Below are 15,832 nucleotides of genomic sequence, written 5' to 3'. Positions count from 1 at the left end.
GAGAGTGCAATACCGATGGACGTACAAAGTCTCCCCAGGCCGCTTAACCTTAAGTGTGTGTGTGGGGGGGGGAACTAGTGGTAAAAATCTGTACATAACCTCAACTTTCCTAATCTCTAAAGATTAGGAAAGGATCTAAATTAGATATGAGGCCCACTTTGCCAAAATCATATCTTTACAGTATGTTCATCTGGCCAGATTTTGTCCAGATTGGCCTGTATCAATCCTGTAAGAGGCTTCGTTACAGACCATGTAAATCACAAGTACGATTTTACTTAAATTTACTGAAATTAAACTTATTTTTAAATAACAAATTAACTTTATACATAACACACGTGACAATTTTTCGGACTGTCGCACTTGCGAATCCCCGTCCTTTCAACACCTGGTGGAAAAGGTCCCATCGATGACGTGAGGAATTTATATGGTCTTCTTCCACAACGTGGCTGAGTTAATCTGTCTCAGGCGAAGGTAGCATGGTTTTTCCTCCAGTAAACAGAAAATCGATTTCCCAACACATGCGATTTACAGGCAATATGCACGGAGCAACATGGCCTTAGTCGCTGATGCTCCTAACACCCTACTACTACTTCAAAAGGAGTCACTAGCATTAGTAGTGGCATATGATGCAAGAAAGCAAGTTTATACAGCATCAGCCAAAAAAGAAAAAAAAGCAACTTGCCATGAAACTCCAGGGGGTACCTGGGAATGAACCAGGGGACGACTCGATCTGCAGTCAAATGCTCTACCACTGAGCTATACCCCCAATGCGAAGTGTGCAGGCGTCTGAAGAGAAATGTTTTGATGGAACGTTCTTTCTAACAAGAACCGCTACCCCTCCACGGGCTGGCGAATCAATACCCCTATCGCGTCTAAAAATGGTGTAATTTTGAATGGTAAGAGGCACTGATGAATTTAAATAAATTTCCTGTAAGAATATGACTGCCGGTTCATACTGATCGATAAGATCGTGTAAATCATCTTTTGTATTCGGAAAGTCTTCGCTATTCCATTGAAGGATTCTTTCCATTATGTGGTTTTGTGGACTGTTTCTGATTCTGACTGATTTTTAGTTGTAGATTGCTTGTATCGATCTATTTTCGTTTTGACTTTCTTGGATAAAAAATGGGCATGTTCATCTCATCAGTCGCGTGTAGTTCTAAAATTCCATCATCTGGATCATTCTCTTCATCACTATCCATTCCGGTGGAGAATGATGGTTTCAGTTTGATGGTTTCTGTCACTTTTGGTTTTGTTGTTGGAGAATGAACATCGATTGGAATGGTGACTGGGATATCACTGGATTGTTTAGCTGTTTGTTGCAAAGGATATTGTTTGAAAGCAGAGAACAAGGAACGTGCCCAATTACGATAAGATATATTTAAAGGAACTATTACATATGTGTGAACGCCTACTCAATGAAAATGTTGAGCAGCTGTGGCGTACATACGCTTTGACTTTGTTTTGATTATTTCTTTCTGAGTTTGTTCTCCACTTTATACTTCTGCATTTTTTCCTTGCTTCCATAATTCACATGTTTTGGAGAACACCGGCTGGTTACCCTTGCAAATTAGGCAATGAAGAGTGGTAACGGTGCAGTCAGGGTTGTGCTCCATTGATTCACAATTAGGACATATTGCCTCGCGACATGCAGTTTGGGAATGACCGTATTCTTGGCACTTGTGGCACCAGATAAGGTTTGGGATGTAAGGTCGGACACAATAGTGAAATAGCCTGCTTGGGAGTGAGGATTATGCTCCTTGTCAGAACAAATCTACCTCCTTTCTTGGATGACTTTGTTCACTTAGCTCTTGGGCAATTTCCTTCTCCGATTCAGTTCATACGGCTCAATCTGTTATTATTCTCTTTGAGGAGTTTAGGGTGGCGTGGGGAGTAACTTTTATTGGGTGTTCGCCAAAGGTTGCCAGTTTTAATGGTGTTGCAGAGTGTTGGATTGGACAGTAAGGAAAAAAAAAAGAAAAGTGGTTTCCTTTTTGAAACTTACAATTCATAAGACTAAGTTCAGTGTGATATTTCTTATTCGTGTTTGATTGTTGTTGGGTTTGAGTCGCATTAACGACTTAGACCATATTGCGCCATTATGCGTTATGTCTGTACAAGTATGTGTTCATGAGCTGATTTTCGCGTTGAGAGGGCTGAAAAACCTAGCATAACTCTTTTTGGAAAAACTTATTTCTTGGGGTAAAGTGTATTTCTTTTGGGAATATTGAAGTTAATTTCAGGAAGAAGGCATTTTGGTATTTGCTACGTATGATTTTATACAGGGTGTTTCAAAATTGATGGTCATTAATTTAAAGGTGAACTGTACAGATTACAATATGCAAAAAAAAAGCCTAGTAAACATGGGTCCTTAAGTGAATCGTTTTCGAGATATTGCACATTTCTAGTTGGGATTCATCACTGACAAGGTGAACTGTAGAGTTAGGATCCACCACTTGTAGTACTTGTCAAAGGATAATCAACCTGGAAAGAGATTACAGCAACGAAGAGTATGTGGACGTCCACTTCATGAATGGTAAAGCCAGCGGCAGTGCACTTGAGGCTGAGCGTTTGTACCAAGAAACATTACACCGCCGAAGGCAGCTCAACAGGCACACATTCATCAGGATACATCAACGCCTTAGAGAAACATGGGCTCTTCGCACATGGAATACGAGCAGATAAGCCCAGAAGCATAACACCTGATGTTGAGGAAAGGGTGTTAGAAAAAATATTAAAATCATGCTTATACGAAGTGTGGTAATAAAGTTCCCTTTACTGGTGCTGTTGCGCGGTCATATCGATGAGTTTGAAGATAAATGGAAGTGTTATGTTGTAGTTCAAACTTCCTCCAACGGATGGTAGTACAGAGATTGTCCAGTAGGCTGACAGCTTGCAAGTAACAACCAGTTTCGTTAGTAGCGTTAACGTTCGTGTTACGATTTTGCAATGGAGCAAATTTTACTTTAAATTGAGAAAATGTGCAAGAGAAGCATATGAAACGGTGCTAAACGGAAAAGCATTTTAAAGACGGACTTTAAAAAATCAATCAGAAGCGTCCATCAAATAAACATGTAATTAGTAAAACAATACATATTAATGGTGCGTAAATAAAAACCGATATTTCACAAATAATTTTTTAAAAATTGCACTTTTTGAAGCCCATTTTATAAAATAAAATAGGCGAAGTGTAATTTTATAAGAATTTTTAAAATATTCATTTTTTTTTTTTTTTTTTTTTTGTATAGAGAAATTGGCTTTAGCTTTTGATGCTGCCATCCTCGCCAAATCTAATATTTTACTGTCCGGGCAATGAGTGCCTTTTGAAATGAATATACGGTAATATATAAAATGCTCTTTCGGGGAGAAACTAAGGGAAAAGTAACACAGGGGCATATATTTAAGGAAAATTTAAGTTTTGAAAACTTAATGTTTTGTTCAGTATTCAATATAATAACACGGTAGCCCAGAAGAAATTCCTTTTTTTTAAAGGTCTGATGAATATGATTTATGAACACTCACTAATTTCTAAGTTATTTTGGAGTTGAGACATTTTATAACATTAATTGCTGGGCCAGTAAACTAGCAGTACAGTACCATACCTCGCTGTGGTGGGGGGACGGATGGGTCGATCAGGACCATTTCCAGACTTTTAAAATTCCATCTTAACATTCCCCACTCACCTCTTCCCGAGACCGGATAGATGGATGGCCATGGGAACTTTTGGACACCAAAGTCATCCATACTGACACCATGCTTTACTTTTCCTAGCGGGCATGGTGTGGGATGCTGACACTGGCCACTTGGGATAGCCCAACTGGTATGGAATCTGATGCGGAATCCACACCATAGGGATCCATTTCTTTCCCTATGTTCTTTCATTCCTATCTGCTGTGCTGGTTGTGCCCCATCCCCTTCCCCCCCACCCTGGGTGGCCCTAACCCATTTTCGCCTGGTGGCTGACTCCACCACATACTTTCACTATTCCCCCTGCACCAAGATGGGCTTCTTTTCAATAAAACTTTATTTATTTATTTTATTATTTTTTTCTCGGCTCTCTCTGAAAGCCTAGGCTACCCCAGGGTTCGCCCCGCTAAAGCTATTCTCTCCTACATTTCTAGCCAGCCTCCCTAGGGCGATGAGGGAAATAGATGGTTGTGGCTCTCCACAAGACCCCAAGCTAAGTGGCCAGAAGAACAACATAACCACACTAATATCGCATAAAACACACACCCTAGCCTTACACAGAGTATGTCATTCTATGCAGAATAACAACGCACAGTTGAGGGAAACCCCTGTGCTGCTAGACAAAAACACTATGTCGCTATGTCACCTCTTCTCGAGTTCGATGAAGAGTTGGCCAAAAGACAAATATGTCCTTAGTGCACTGAAAAGACAGAATTCATGGGATACCTCGTTCCTGGGCAACGCGACGCTCTGACCCCTCTCGCTAGTGGACGAATCCACTGCTTGGTAGATATATAGGTACACTGCATCACTGAACTGCATTCACGTAGACGGTAATTCGATGTCAGTATGGATAAACGTCGTGAGTTAACCGTCCTTTGAAAGAGGGATGATAGTCGGTGCCCGACGCATGGTTAACTCTATCACGGAGGTGGTACAAAAATTGCACTATCTTTGTTCGACAGCATCAAGAGTGTATCGGGAATACGCCATTTCGGGAATGACATCTCATCGTGGACAGCGCTGTGGGCGGAGAAAGGTGGTGGATGAACGTGGCCGTCGACGTCTGTTTCGCATTGTTTCACCAAACCGGAGAGCGAGAATAGCACAAATCACCGTAGACTTCGAGGGAGGTGCCAGAAACGTTTTCACCATGACCATCAGGCGATCATTAGCCGCAGTAGGTTATGGGAGCCACCTACCCACCCGAGTCCCATTGCTAAAGTCCCAACACAGGACTGTACGCCTCAAGTGGGCGAAAGAACATGGGCACTGGACCTTGGATTATTGAAGACTGGTCCGATGAGTCCCGTTTCCAGTTATTTCGACGGGAGGGTGCGTATCTGGCGGAAACCACACGAAGCTATGCACCCGTCATGTCAACAAGGAACTGTTCATGCAGGTGGACGGTCGGTAAGGGTCTGGGGCGTGTTCAGCTGGCACACGTTGGGGCCTCTGGTACGTCTGGACTCATCTCTGAACGGTCCAGGTTTTTTTTTTATTTTTGTGTTTTTGTATGGGCGGCTCCTAGAACAATAGTTCATCTCCGCCTCGTTGCTCTGTTCAGTTTTTACAGACTCTGTCAAGGTAAGGCCAGTGTGTATCGTGTAAAATAAAAAAAAATATTTCATTCCACATAGGAATATCCCATGCTGGATGAAGATAGATGAAAAGGAAGGCGAGAGAGAGAGGGGAAAAAAGTTTTTCATCCCGCACTGGAGAAAGTGATGATGCGTGGCAAATGATGCGTGAACTAGTGGACTCGATACCTCCCCGAGTGACTGCCCTTATCCGGGCGAAATGTAGGTATCTCATGATTTCTGTCCACTCAGTGTAATGACTAAATCTTCCATATTATGATTATCAGAGACAATTATATTAATTTATTGATTTCAAATATTGAAATAGTTCTTAAACATTTGCACCATTGCCAAGAATGTGCGATAAAGTTAAAGGCTCCTGCAAGTTGGACAGACAGCTAAAGCTGGATTTCCACATACTTGACTATTGAGGACATTCAATGAGGATATACTTGATCGTTAGCTGGGATTGGCAGAAAGAATATTGAGGGGGTTTTCCTCCTATAAGCAAATACAGATGAGTTGTACGGCAGTGACCGATTCGGTGTCTTGCCAGACCACTTCTCTTGAAATTCTAGATATCCACAGCTGCGGTTCTTTTTTGATCTGCAAAGTTTATTTTTGATTTGAGTTTGCTACAGATGAGACCATTGATTCCTACATGCTATTTTAATAATGGATTTGCAGTCAGTGTAGGAAAATTTCGGGTGACAGAAAGATCCACTGTCAGAATGTTTAGCAGCACGATCAGAGTCATTACATGGGATGCTAACGTGACTAAGGATCGAGCAGAATGTGACCATCTGGACAAAACATCTGGTTATATGTTTGATAGTGGCATAATTTAGATCGGATCCGTTTCAAGATGGGACGAGAGGGAGAAAACGTAAGCTGAATGGTAGTGACTACACTTAAGGAATCTGTATACCGGTATATCACAGCTTTCTTGAAATGGTGCCCTCGTGGGTAGCACAGTTGGTAGAATCGCCGTCCTTTCCACATCAGGTAGAAAAGATGTGAATTCGAGACCCGTCGATGACGTGAGGAACTTTTATGGGAATTTTTCACAACATGGCTGAGGTAGTCTGTCTCAAGCTAGGGTGGAATAGTTCCCCCCACTTCATCGAAACACACGCAGTTTACAGACATATACATGGAGCAATTTGGCCTTAGTCGCTGAAGTTCCTACAACAACAATCTTGAAATGGTGACCGTTTATATTAAATAAATAAATTTTTAAAATTTTCTGTTTATACTCCGGCACGACAACCAAGTCAGTAGAGTTTACAATAAATCGTCAATACAAATATTTATCGTATTTAGTAGTCACGGGCTTGAACCCCGGTCCACTCAAGGAACTAGATACTTCATTCAGTAGGACGAGATACAGCTACCGAGAAGGCAAAAGAAACTGCTGCACACCTACACCTGCGTCTTTTTTGGAACCATCAATACAGATATTTACTTTCCTTGAGTTTGCCAAGGAGTGTGCTTCAGCTTTGCTTTAGCAAAATCAAGGCAAACTCAAGCATGCATACGTTCCTGGTTCCAGCAGTAATTGCTGGAACCAGTGTTTGCATGTTTTCCTTCCGAAGATTGTGGTATCACAGAGGCTACGCTCATATACTGTGCTGTCACTTTATTAAGTAGACCTTACACCTACCTAGTAGCGTGTTGAGTCTCCTTTTGGCCTTCAAAACAGCCTGAATTCGTCTAGGCATGGATTGAACAAGATGCTGAAAACGTTCTGCAGTAATGGAGTGCCATGCAGAGATGAGTGTGTCGCCAGTTCCTTGAGATTCAACGGAGATGTAAGCCTGCAGCGAACAGCCCTTTCCAGCTCATACCAAAGATGTTCAATAGGATTGAGATCCCGGACTGAGCGGGCCACTGCAGCAAAGAAAAGTCATTGTCGTGTTTCTGGAACCATTCCATAGTGATTCGACTTTTTGTGCACCGGCGCATTATACTGCTGGAAGTAACCATCTGACTGAGGATAAACTGTCAGCATGAACGGATGCACTTGGTCAGCAACGATGTTTAGGTACGATGTGCATTAAGACGTGAATCTATGGGTATCAATGGACCCAACGTGTGCCAAGAAAACATTCCCCACGCCATAACACTGCCCCCACCACCTTGCACAGTAGTCGTCAGACATGACGGGTCCATGGATTCGTATTGTTTTCGCCAAATTCTGAGCCTTCCATCAACATGATGCACCAGGAATTTCGACTCGTCAGACCAAGCAACTGTTTTCCAATCCTCGATAGTCCAGTGCTGGTGTTGCTGTGCCCACAGGAGGCGTGCTCTCTTGTTCTTCATTGACAACGAAGGTACGTGATGTGGCCGTCGGCTGTTGTAGCCCATTCGCGACAAAGTGCGACTAGTGGTCCGTTGCAATATTTTGTTCTGCGCACCAAGGTTGTATTCTGACGTGATGTGCGACATTGTAGCCAGTCTGTTTGCTTGCACAATTCTAGCCACCCTCCTCTGACCTCTCTCATCAACAAGCGATGTTCTTCCAGAGGAGTGCCGTTGAGAGGATGTTTTCTGTTCGTTGCACCATTCTCGATACACCCTTGAAACTGTGGTGCGTGAAAAGTTCAGGGGAACTGCCGTTTCAGAGATGCTTTGTCCAGTACGTCTTGCACCTACTACCATGCCACGTTCTAAGTCCGTTAGATCACTCCTTTTCCCCATTCTTGCTACGGTTTGTACGCTTAATTGGTACTAGAAAGGTTGTTCTGCTACATTTATATCCACAACTGTGGTCATGTGACTTGCAACGTTGTGGGACAAACCAAAAAAAATAAAAAAAATTGTGTGCACAGCAGAGGTGTACCTAATAAAGTGGCAGCACAGTGTATAACCCTATTGGTTTTATTTTAGTAACATTATCTGTGGGTTGGGACTGGATATTTGTCATTATCAAATTGAACATTAGCATTAGTGATGACAAATGATGCAAGAAAGCAAGCTCATATAGCATCAAAAAAAAAAAAAAAAAACCGACTTCCCATTTCACCTATTCATTCCCTCCAATAGGTTGTCTAGTTGTTCCTTGAATTTATTTATCAACTTTCACAACAACAGATGGAAGTTTGTTCCATCTATTCTACAACTCTCCTTCCTCAATTTCAATTTGTACCCCTCGATGTGTGTAGTCTGAGCAAGAAGAATAATCTCATCAGCATGAGAGGCATATTCATTCCAGGGTGCCCTAGGAAATTTCCAAGTGAAGTGATGCAATGAAGGCGAGTTTACTGCATTTGGAGTTTGATAAGAATCGGTAAACTATCATTATTTAGTTGGCTATAGTACGAGAATATTGAAAGGTCAATTGGAGTCATGGATCCTGTAGAAAAATGGATATGGGTAGACTTATCAGTATTCGGTAAGTTAAATTGATAAACATCAAGCATAGATTCTATTATTAGTTTACCTCTCTTATCGCACTTATGAATTTAAATAAATTTCCTCTAAGGATATGACTGCTGGTAGTGGAATAGCCTGCTTGGGAGTGAGGATTATGTCCCTTGTCGGAACAAGACTACCTTCTTTTCGAGTTATGATTCTCCTTTCTTGGACATATAAGAACTCATTCTTATTTTATAATCTTGTATCAATAAAATTGACCTATTGACCATCGTGTCCATATAATGGCTTAACATTCGGCACTAGCTTGGAAGGGAATTATTTAAAATGATATTTGAAAGCAGTGCAGTTGTCATATTTACCTTTTAGCGATGTAATGAGATCACCAGAAGGTTAATTTTCCATTTAGCCACTGTCCCACCTTTTAAATAAATGGTAGAAAAACCTTTTTGAAGTAGTGCAATACCAGAGCAACTCGTTCCAAAGGCAAAAGTTGTCTACCTTAATGTAAGAATATTCAAATTCGCGATATAGTGCCAAGGAATTTTAAAGACGGATGTGGAGGAATCGATTAGAAATGTCAGTCAAACAAACATATAATTAGTAAAACAATATACATTAATAGTGTATAAATAAAAACTGATATTTCACAGTGACTTTTTTAAAAATTGCACATTTTTGAAGTTTATTTTATAAAATAAAACAGAAAAGGTGTAATTTTATAAGAACTTTTAAAATATTCAGTTTTTTTAATTTTTATATAGACAAATGGCCCTAGCTTTTGATGCTGTACTTGACCGGCATCATCTCCAAATGTCATATTCTACCATCCGGGCAATGAGTGCATTTTGAAATAAATACACTGGTAATGTATAAAATGCTCTTTCTTTGAGAAACTAAGGGGAAAGTAACACAGGGGCATATATATTTTAGGAAAATTTAGTTTTGAAAACAATGCTTTGTTCATATGTTGTTCAGTATACAATATAATGCCACGGTAACCCAGAAGCAATTAATTTTTTAAAGGTGTGATAAATATGTTTTATGAACACTGAATAATTTATACGTTATTTTGAAGTTAAGAGACAGTTTATGGCATTAATTGCTGGGCCAGTAAACTATCGGTACAGTACCATACCTCGCTGTGGTTTTTTTTATTCATAACGATAAGAAACAAAAGTTGCAAGGAGGAACTAGGACAACCCCCAAGGTAAAATGGATTGTTCCATTAATTATCATTACTTAGATGAGGAGCGCCATCTCTCTTAATTTGATAAAAATGCCAAAAGACAACTTTTGAAGTGAGTGAAAAGTAGATATTTGTAACCACAAATTCCAATGGAGACAAGGTTTATAGAATGCCCTTTTATTTATTTTTTTAAATCCCCTGGTGACTATTAATTTCTTTAATACATGAGGTATGATATTAGTATCGTATGTATATTTTAAAATTTTATTAGTGCAGTTTTAATGTAATTTATATAGTTTCAAGCGCATTTTTAAATGTTTACAATGAATTGTGCCAGGCTTTCACTGATATTAATTATTAACTGTCTCAGGCTTTGGAGAGGGTGCTTCAAATGAAAGACTGCTGCCATAACAGACAACTTTTGTTTTCAGATACAAACCCTCGATTGTTCATTTGAAATAGCTCAATGCCGAGACAACTCGTGGTGCTCTGTATGAAATTTTTATGCTTTTTATAGAGAAAGCAAAGCTTTGTTAATATAAAACGTATCCTACTTGACTTTCTTGTATTCACAACCGGCCCTTGGATCTGTATATTGCCTTCTGCATGGCACCAGGACCAATACACCACCAATTTTCTTGGAATCACATCAACCACTGAAGGAAACTTCGCCCGGGAGAAGAAAGGCTGTGCTCGGAAGTCTCCAAACTCTGGCAAGTCCGCTAGTCAGCAGAATCCAAAAGTGATATCACATGGAAATTCGTTCCTTTATTAAGGCTTCCTTAATAAAGTAACTTGAATTGGCTCACTCCCAAGCTGGAGATCACCTTTTTGCTCACAGGCCATGGATCCATCAAAGCTCGACTTAGACAACTTGGCATCGTTGAAGATGATACTTGTATCTGCGGGGAGACTGAAGACTGGAGCCATCTTATGCTCGTCTGAAGCCTTCAACTCCATCATTACGCCATCTGAAGCCTTCAACTCCTTCCTACAATACTCTTCAAGCGGAAAAGACGCTTACTGACTGCCATTGTTGCATCTGCTATTCTCTCTGCTCCAGACCAGAACGCTACACCGGTCAATTGCCTGGGCGAACTCCTTCGACCTTCTGGCATGGATCTTTCGGACTCTTCTTTTGCTAACCCAATTGGGGTAGGATCTCCATTTCTGCTGGTGCTTTTATTCTAGCGGGGAATTTCGCCACTGAAATTTCATGGCTCAGTGGCTTGGCAAACCCTTCGGGATAAGACTTTGTATCTGCTGCCGCCTCCTCTCTGGCGTGGGATATACGTATAGGCCCAGACCCTAACCTGAGGCCTACTCTTACCCCTTGCTGGATAGCGTTTCTCTCTGCCGACCTTACGGCGATTTTTCTCCTCCTTTGCCTTATTGACTTTCTGCTGTCCTCATGTCATCCTTCTATTAGGATGTTCTCCACTAGTGGTTTCTTGTCCTCGTGCTCCTCTTTGGGATCCACTCCTTGTGGCCTCAGCCTTGTCTTGCACTTTACTGTCCCGATCCTCTTCCCCATTTCTTTTCATGGCTCCTCTCCCTCCTTGCTCTTCTGGGGGGAAGGACTCCGACAGGCGTTCCTCTACTGACCTGGTCCCTCTCCTCGTGCCGTGGACGGATGCTGGAATGCTTCTTCCTGATGATGGAGCTTTCCAGTAACTGAATGGCCAGATGAACAACACTCTACTCACATTTATTATTCACACCCTCATCTGGTCTTGGCAGATTTTGCTTCTTCACAGTGACACTTTTCGCGGTTTTGTGGTGAACCACTGGGACCGCTTACAGATGTTCCCAATGTCTTCTAATGGCCATACAAGACCCATATAGAATTATGTAATCTGTGCACATGCATTTCTCTAAGTTTTTAGCATTTGTGATTGTTTATATGAACAATTAATTGATTGTGTAAGCTGGGTTAGACTATTAATTTCTTTTTGGAATAACCGCAATCTAATATAGAATGACGTAACGATTCCCTAAACACATTAATTGTTTAATGAATGTCTTTTCATCCAAATTTCATTTCGATGTCTTTTCATCCAATGGCCTATTAAAAAAAAAAAAAAAAAAAAAATTAAGTAACCCGGATGATTTCGTGATCTTTCAAAGCGCATGCGCAACTCATTGTGTATTTGTGGGAGAGGTTGTCTTGGATATAAAATTACGGTATATTTTTGAAAGAGGAATAATTTTATTTTTATTCTACTACTTAATATAGTAAATACTGCACATACGTAGTAATATAGTAATACGCATATAATATAGTAAATACTGCACATACTAAATTAGAAAGTTATAAAAACTTTTGAATCTTTAATTTAATTGTTATAAATGAAATAAATATTGTTTTTCTTGAATTTTTTAGTTAATAAACGCATATTTATTAAAACACCTTTTCTACAAAGCTAAGTGCGAGTAATAATTTCCAAAATGATGGTGTCCAAAATGATAGTGCGCCGGCTCGGCGCACTATCATTTTGGACACCATCACTTGTGCAGGAATGGTTTGAGGAACACAGTTCTGACTTCCAGCATCGATTGGCCTCACCGATATCAATCCCATAGAGCACTTGTGGGACACTGGAAAGGCATATCAGGCGTCTGGATACACCAATCACCTCCATACTTGCATTGCTGACCGCATTACACACAGCTTGGTTGGCCATACCTCCCGAAAGCTTCGGACATCTTGTTGAATCAATGCCACGTTGGATAGCTGCTGTAAAAGGAGGACCGACAAAGTATTAGGTAAGTAGTCATAATTCAATGATCACTTGGTGTATATTTTTTATTAATGTAAGAAATTTAATTGGAAACAGTCACTTACCATGTGTTCCCTAACATTCTTCTACTAGCGTGTAATGTTGTATGCGCTGTATATGCTTTCTTTGTATTATGCACAGGAAGTAGACAAATAATGGAAACATCAGATATAAAAGGAGTTATTTTTTGTAATGTCTGTATGACGTATTTTCGAATATGCAGTAGTGATTTTCTTTGTTTATTTGTTTCTTGCGGTAGTATTGTGAAGGAAAGACTATAAAAACTTGTTTATTCAGAGGTCATATAAAATATACATGAAGAAAATGACCCACCTGACTGAATTCCAAAGAGGCAAAATTTGTGGTGCACCTTTATCAGGGGCATCGGTGACTTAACCTGCTGACTTGTTTAATGTATCCAGAGCAACTGTATCGAAAGTGATGTCTGTATTTGCCAAGTATGGAAAAACAAAATGTGGTAGGACGAATTGTGGCAGGAAATCGAAGCTGCCTAAAAGAGACCGTCGGACGGTGAAAGGATTACATACTGAAAACAAAACTACTGCCTCAAAAATAATTACAGAACTTAATATGAGTCTCAGCAATCGAGTTTTTATCAAAAGAGTTTGGTGAGAACTTCATAAAGCTGAAATTTATGGCAGCGCTGCTATTGCCAAACCACTCGATATTGATCATAATGCTAGAAAGGGGATGCAGTGGAGTAAGGAATACAAACTGGACATTTGATAATTGAAAACATATTCAGAGGAATCATCATTCACACTTTTTTTGCAGTATCAGGAGGAGTTCACCTTTGGCGAATGCCAAAGAAAGAACATAGTCCTGACTGTCTTCTGCCAACCTTCAAACATGGAGGAGAATCAGCCAAGGTTTGTGTAGCAATATCTTGGTATTCTTTAGGTCCTATCATCGCCCTGAACGGACGAATTACTGCCACTGATTACCTTGATATTCTGAGTGACCAGCTTCATCTCATGGGGCAAACATTGTTTCTCACAAGCGATGCCATGTTTCTAGGTGATAATATTCTAATACGCACAGCCGGATGTGTCCAATCTTGGTTTGAGGAGCATGAACTTGAGGCTAAGCATCTGCAATGGTTTGCACAATCACCAGAGTTATTCAGCCACTGTGGGCATATTTGGAGAGGAGAGTGAGAAGCCGATTTTCTCCACCTTCATCACTCAAAGAGCTTGAAACGTTCCTCCAAATGGTTAATTATCGTCCACCTCTGCATATTTTCGTATAATATTGTCTTTGAAGGAATTGCATTCCGTTCATGAAGCATTATGCTCTGACGCTTCGTCTCTGGGTCGCTGAAAACCCAACAGTCATCTCAAATGACAATACAGTCGAGTTAATTAGGATTGTCTTGACAAGTGTGGATGAAGTCTTCGCATGATGACACCCTTCATTCTTCTGCTGATTCGAGAGGCTGTCCAGCACAAATTTTTAACAGACCTTTCTTTCCCTAAATCTTCATTTAGTTCATCATTTGACCATCATGTTTGTTTGTGTGTTATTTGGTTTTTAGGAGCATTAGCAACTAAGGCCATATTGCTCCGGGATATGCGGTGGTCATTCCCTGAATGACCTTTCCGCATCCTCCGTATTTGGTGGTGACGGGCTCGAACCCCGGTCTAATCAAGAAGCTTGTGCTACGCACTGCTGCTCCTTCCCACCTGGCTATGACCATCATGTTAATGGTCATTTGATATGTTGATGGTCATTTATATGCTTCTTAACTAAGAGCGTAACCCCACCCCTCCTGTCCTGTATATCCTTTCTGTATACATTGTAATCCTCTTATTCAAATTCAGCATCACTTAGGTCTGAGTGACTCCATGTTCTGCTTTCTCTGCAATGTCTACATTTGATGACTGTCAGCACTTCAAATTCATAAAAATTATTTAAAATGCTGCTAGTATTAGTGTGCATGTACATGTTCTTACTCTTAGTTACCCTAACACAACCCATGTATTTATTAGTTCCACGAAGACCCAGCTATGGGTCTTCGTGGAATAGAAGCATTGCAAGAATCACTTTGAGATTCTTTGAGAAAGTTTGGAGAGGGATACCCGATCTTAAATTGCATATTTGTATGTTGTTATTTGAAAATGTGTCATAGGGCGAAGTCAACTTTACGCATTTCTTTAACATGAACATAATTAAACACTTCCGCCGACCCCCCACCTCGTGAGAAATCTCTCGAAATCTGCTTCCTGTGTCAAGCCTTGTTGTGTCAACAAAATGGTGCCTAAAAAGGTACGTAAATAGGTTCTCTATTAATGCTGACGTGTTTGAGTAGCTTATCAACGTATAATCTGCTTGACACGGCTTATGTTTGAATGATTTAACAAAGCAAAGACAGACGCAACATCTGCACCTGGTGTGATCCGTGCTCAATAAGATTAATACCATCTGCATCCGGAAAAATCAAAAAGTATATACTAAAAAAAAGTAATTAATTATTTAGTGAATTTAATGCGTGATAAATTATTGTAATAATATATCATATCAGATATTATACTGTAACAAAGTAGCCCATTTTTATTCATATTAGCTGTGAAGCAAGTCTTTCGTTGTAGGCGGTCAAAATACAGCTTCTTTAGAATTTTTTAAAAAATATATTACGAATTACTCACAGATGTTTATAAACACTATAAAGAGCGGGGCAAACAAGGAATGTGGAAATTTATCTGGTGGATGAAAATGTCACAGATCTACCTGGTTGTCAGCAGACTGCCTTAAGTAAGCAGATGTTGTCTTAGTGTAGTTGATGTTAATGGAGATTAAGCAGTGATAAATATGTAATAGCCATACCAGATGCTCGGTCCTAGAGGAAGAGGAAATAGGTAGGACTTGGAGTTGGAAGAGTGGTGTTACTGGTATTTGGTTTTTTTGAAGAAGACTGGGTGCAGATCAGGCGGGTTTTTTTTTCACTAAATAATTATATGAAGGTGGTGTTTGCATCTATGCATGAAAGTTTTGAATATTTCTTAAACTTTATTGGTATTTTCATATGGTTAAGATACTTGGTCTAGGGCCCAAGTTTCACGGTTTCTCTTCTGGAACTTCTGGTTTTCCTCGCCTGAGATCAGCGTATGTGCAGACGTGGAGGGATTTACCTCGACGTTGAAGTGAATTCCTCCAAGTTACTGTTTGTTTACTTGGTCGCGCGTGATTTTTAATTGACC

At 40.3% G+C, this 15,832-nt stretch overlaps 1 non-coding gene across 1 annotated transcript; it reads right to left on the bottom strand.

Moving 5' to 3' along the window:
- Positions 1-693: 693 nt before the first annotated feature.
- On the bottom strand, positions 694-766 carry TRNAC-GCA (transfer RNA cysteine (anticodon GCA)). The gene has a single exon. It is a non-coding gene; the product is annotated as a tRNA-Cys (tRNA).
- Positions 767-15,832: the final 15,066 nt, after the last annotated feature.

This window comes from Mastigoproctus giganteus, chromosome 5 (assembly GCF_048544385.1).
Source record: "Mastigoproctus giganteus isolate SK-2022 chromosome 5, ASM4854438v1, whole genome shotgun sequence".
Classification (NCBI taxonomy): domain Eukaryota; kingdom Metazoa; phylum Arthropoda; class Arachnida; order Uropygi; family Thelyphonidae; genus Mastigoproctus; species Mastigoproctus giganteus.
This window is presented reverse-complemented; position numbering and strand designations above follow the sequence as displayed.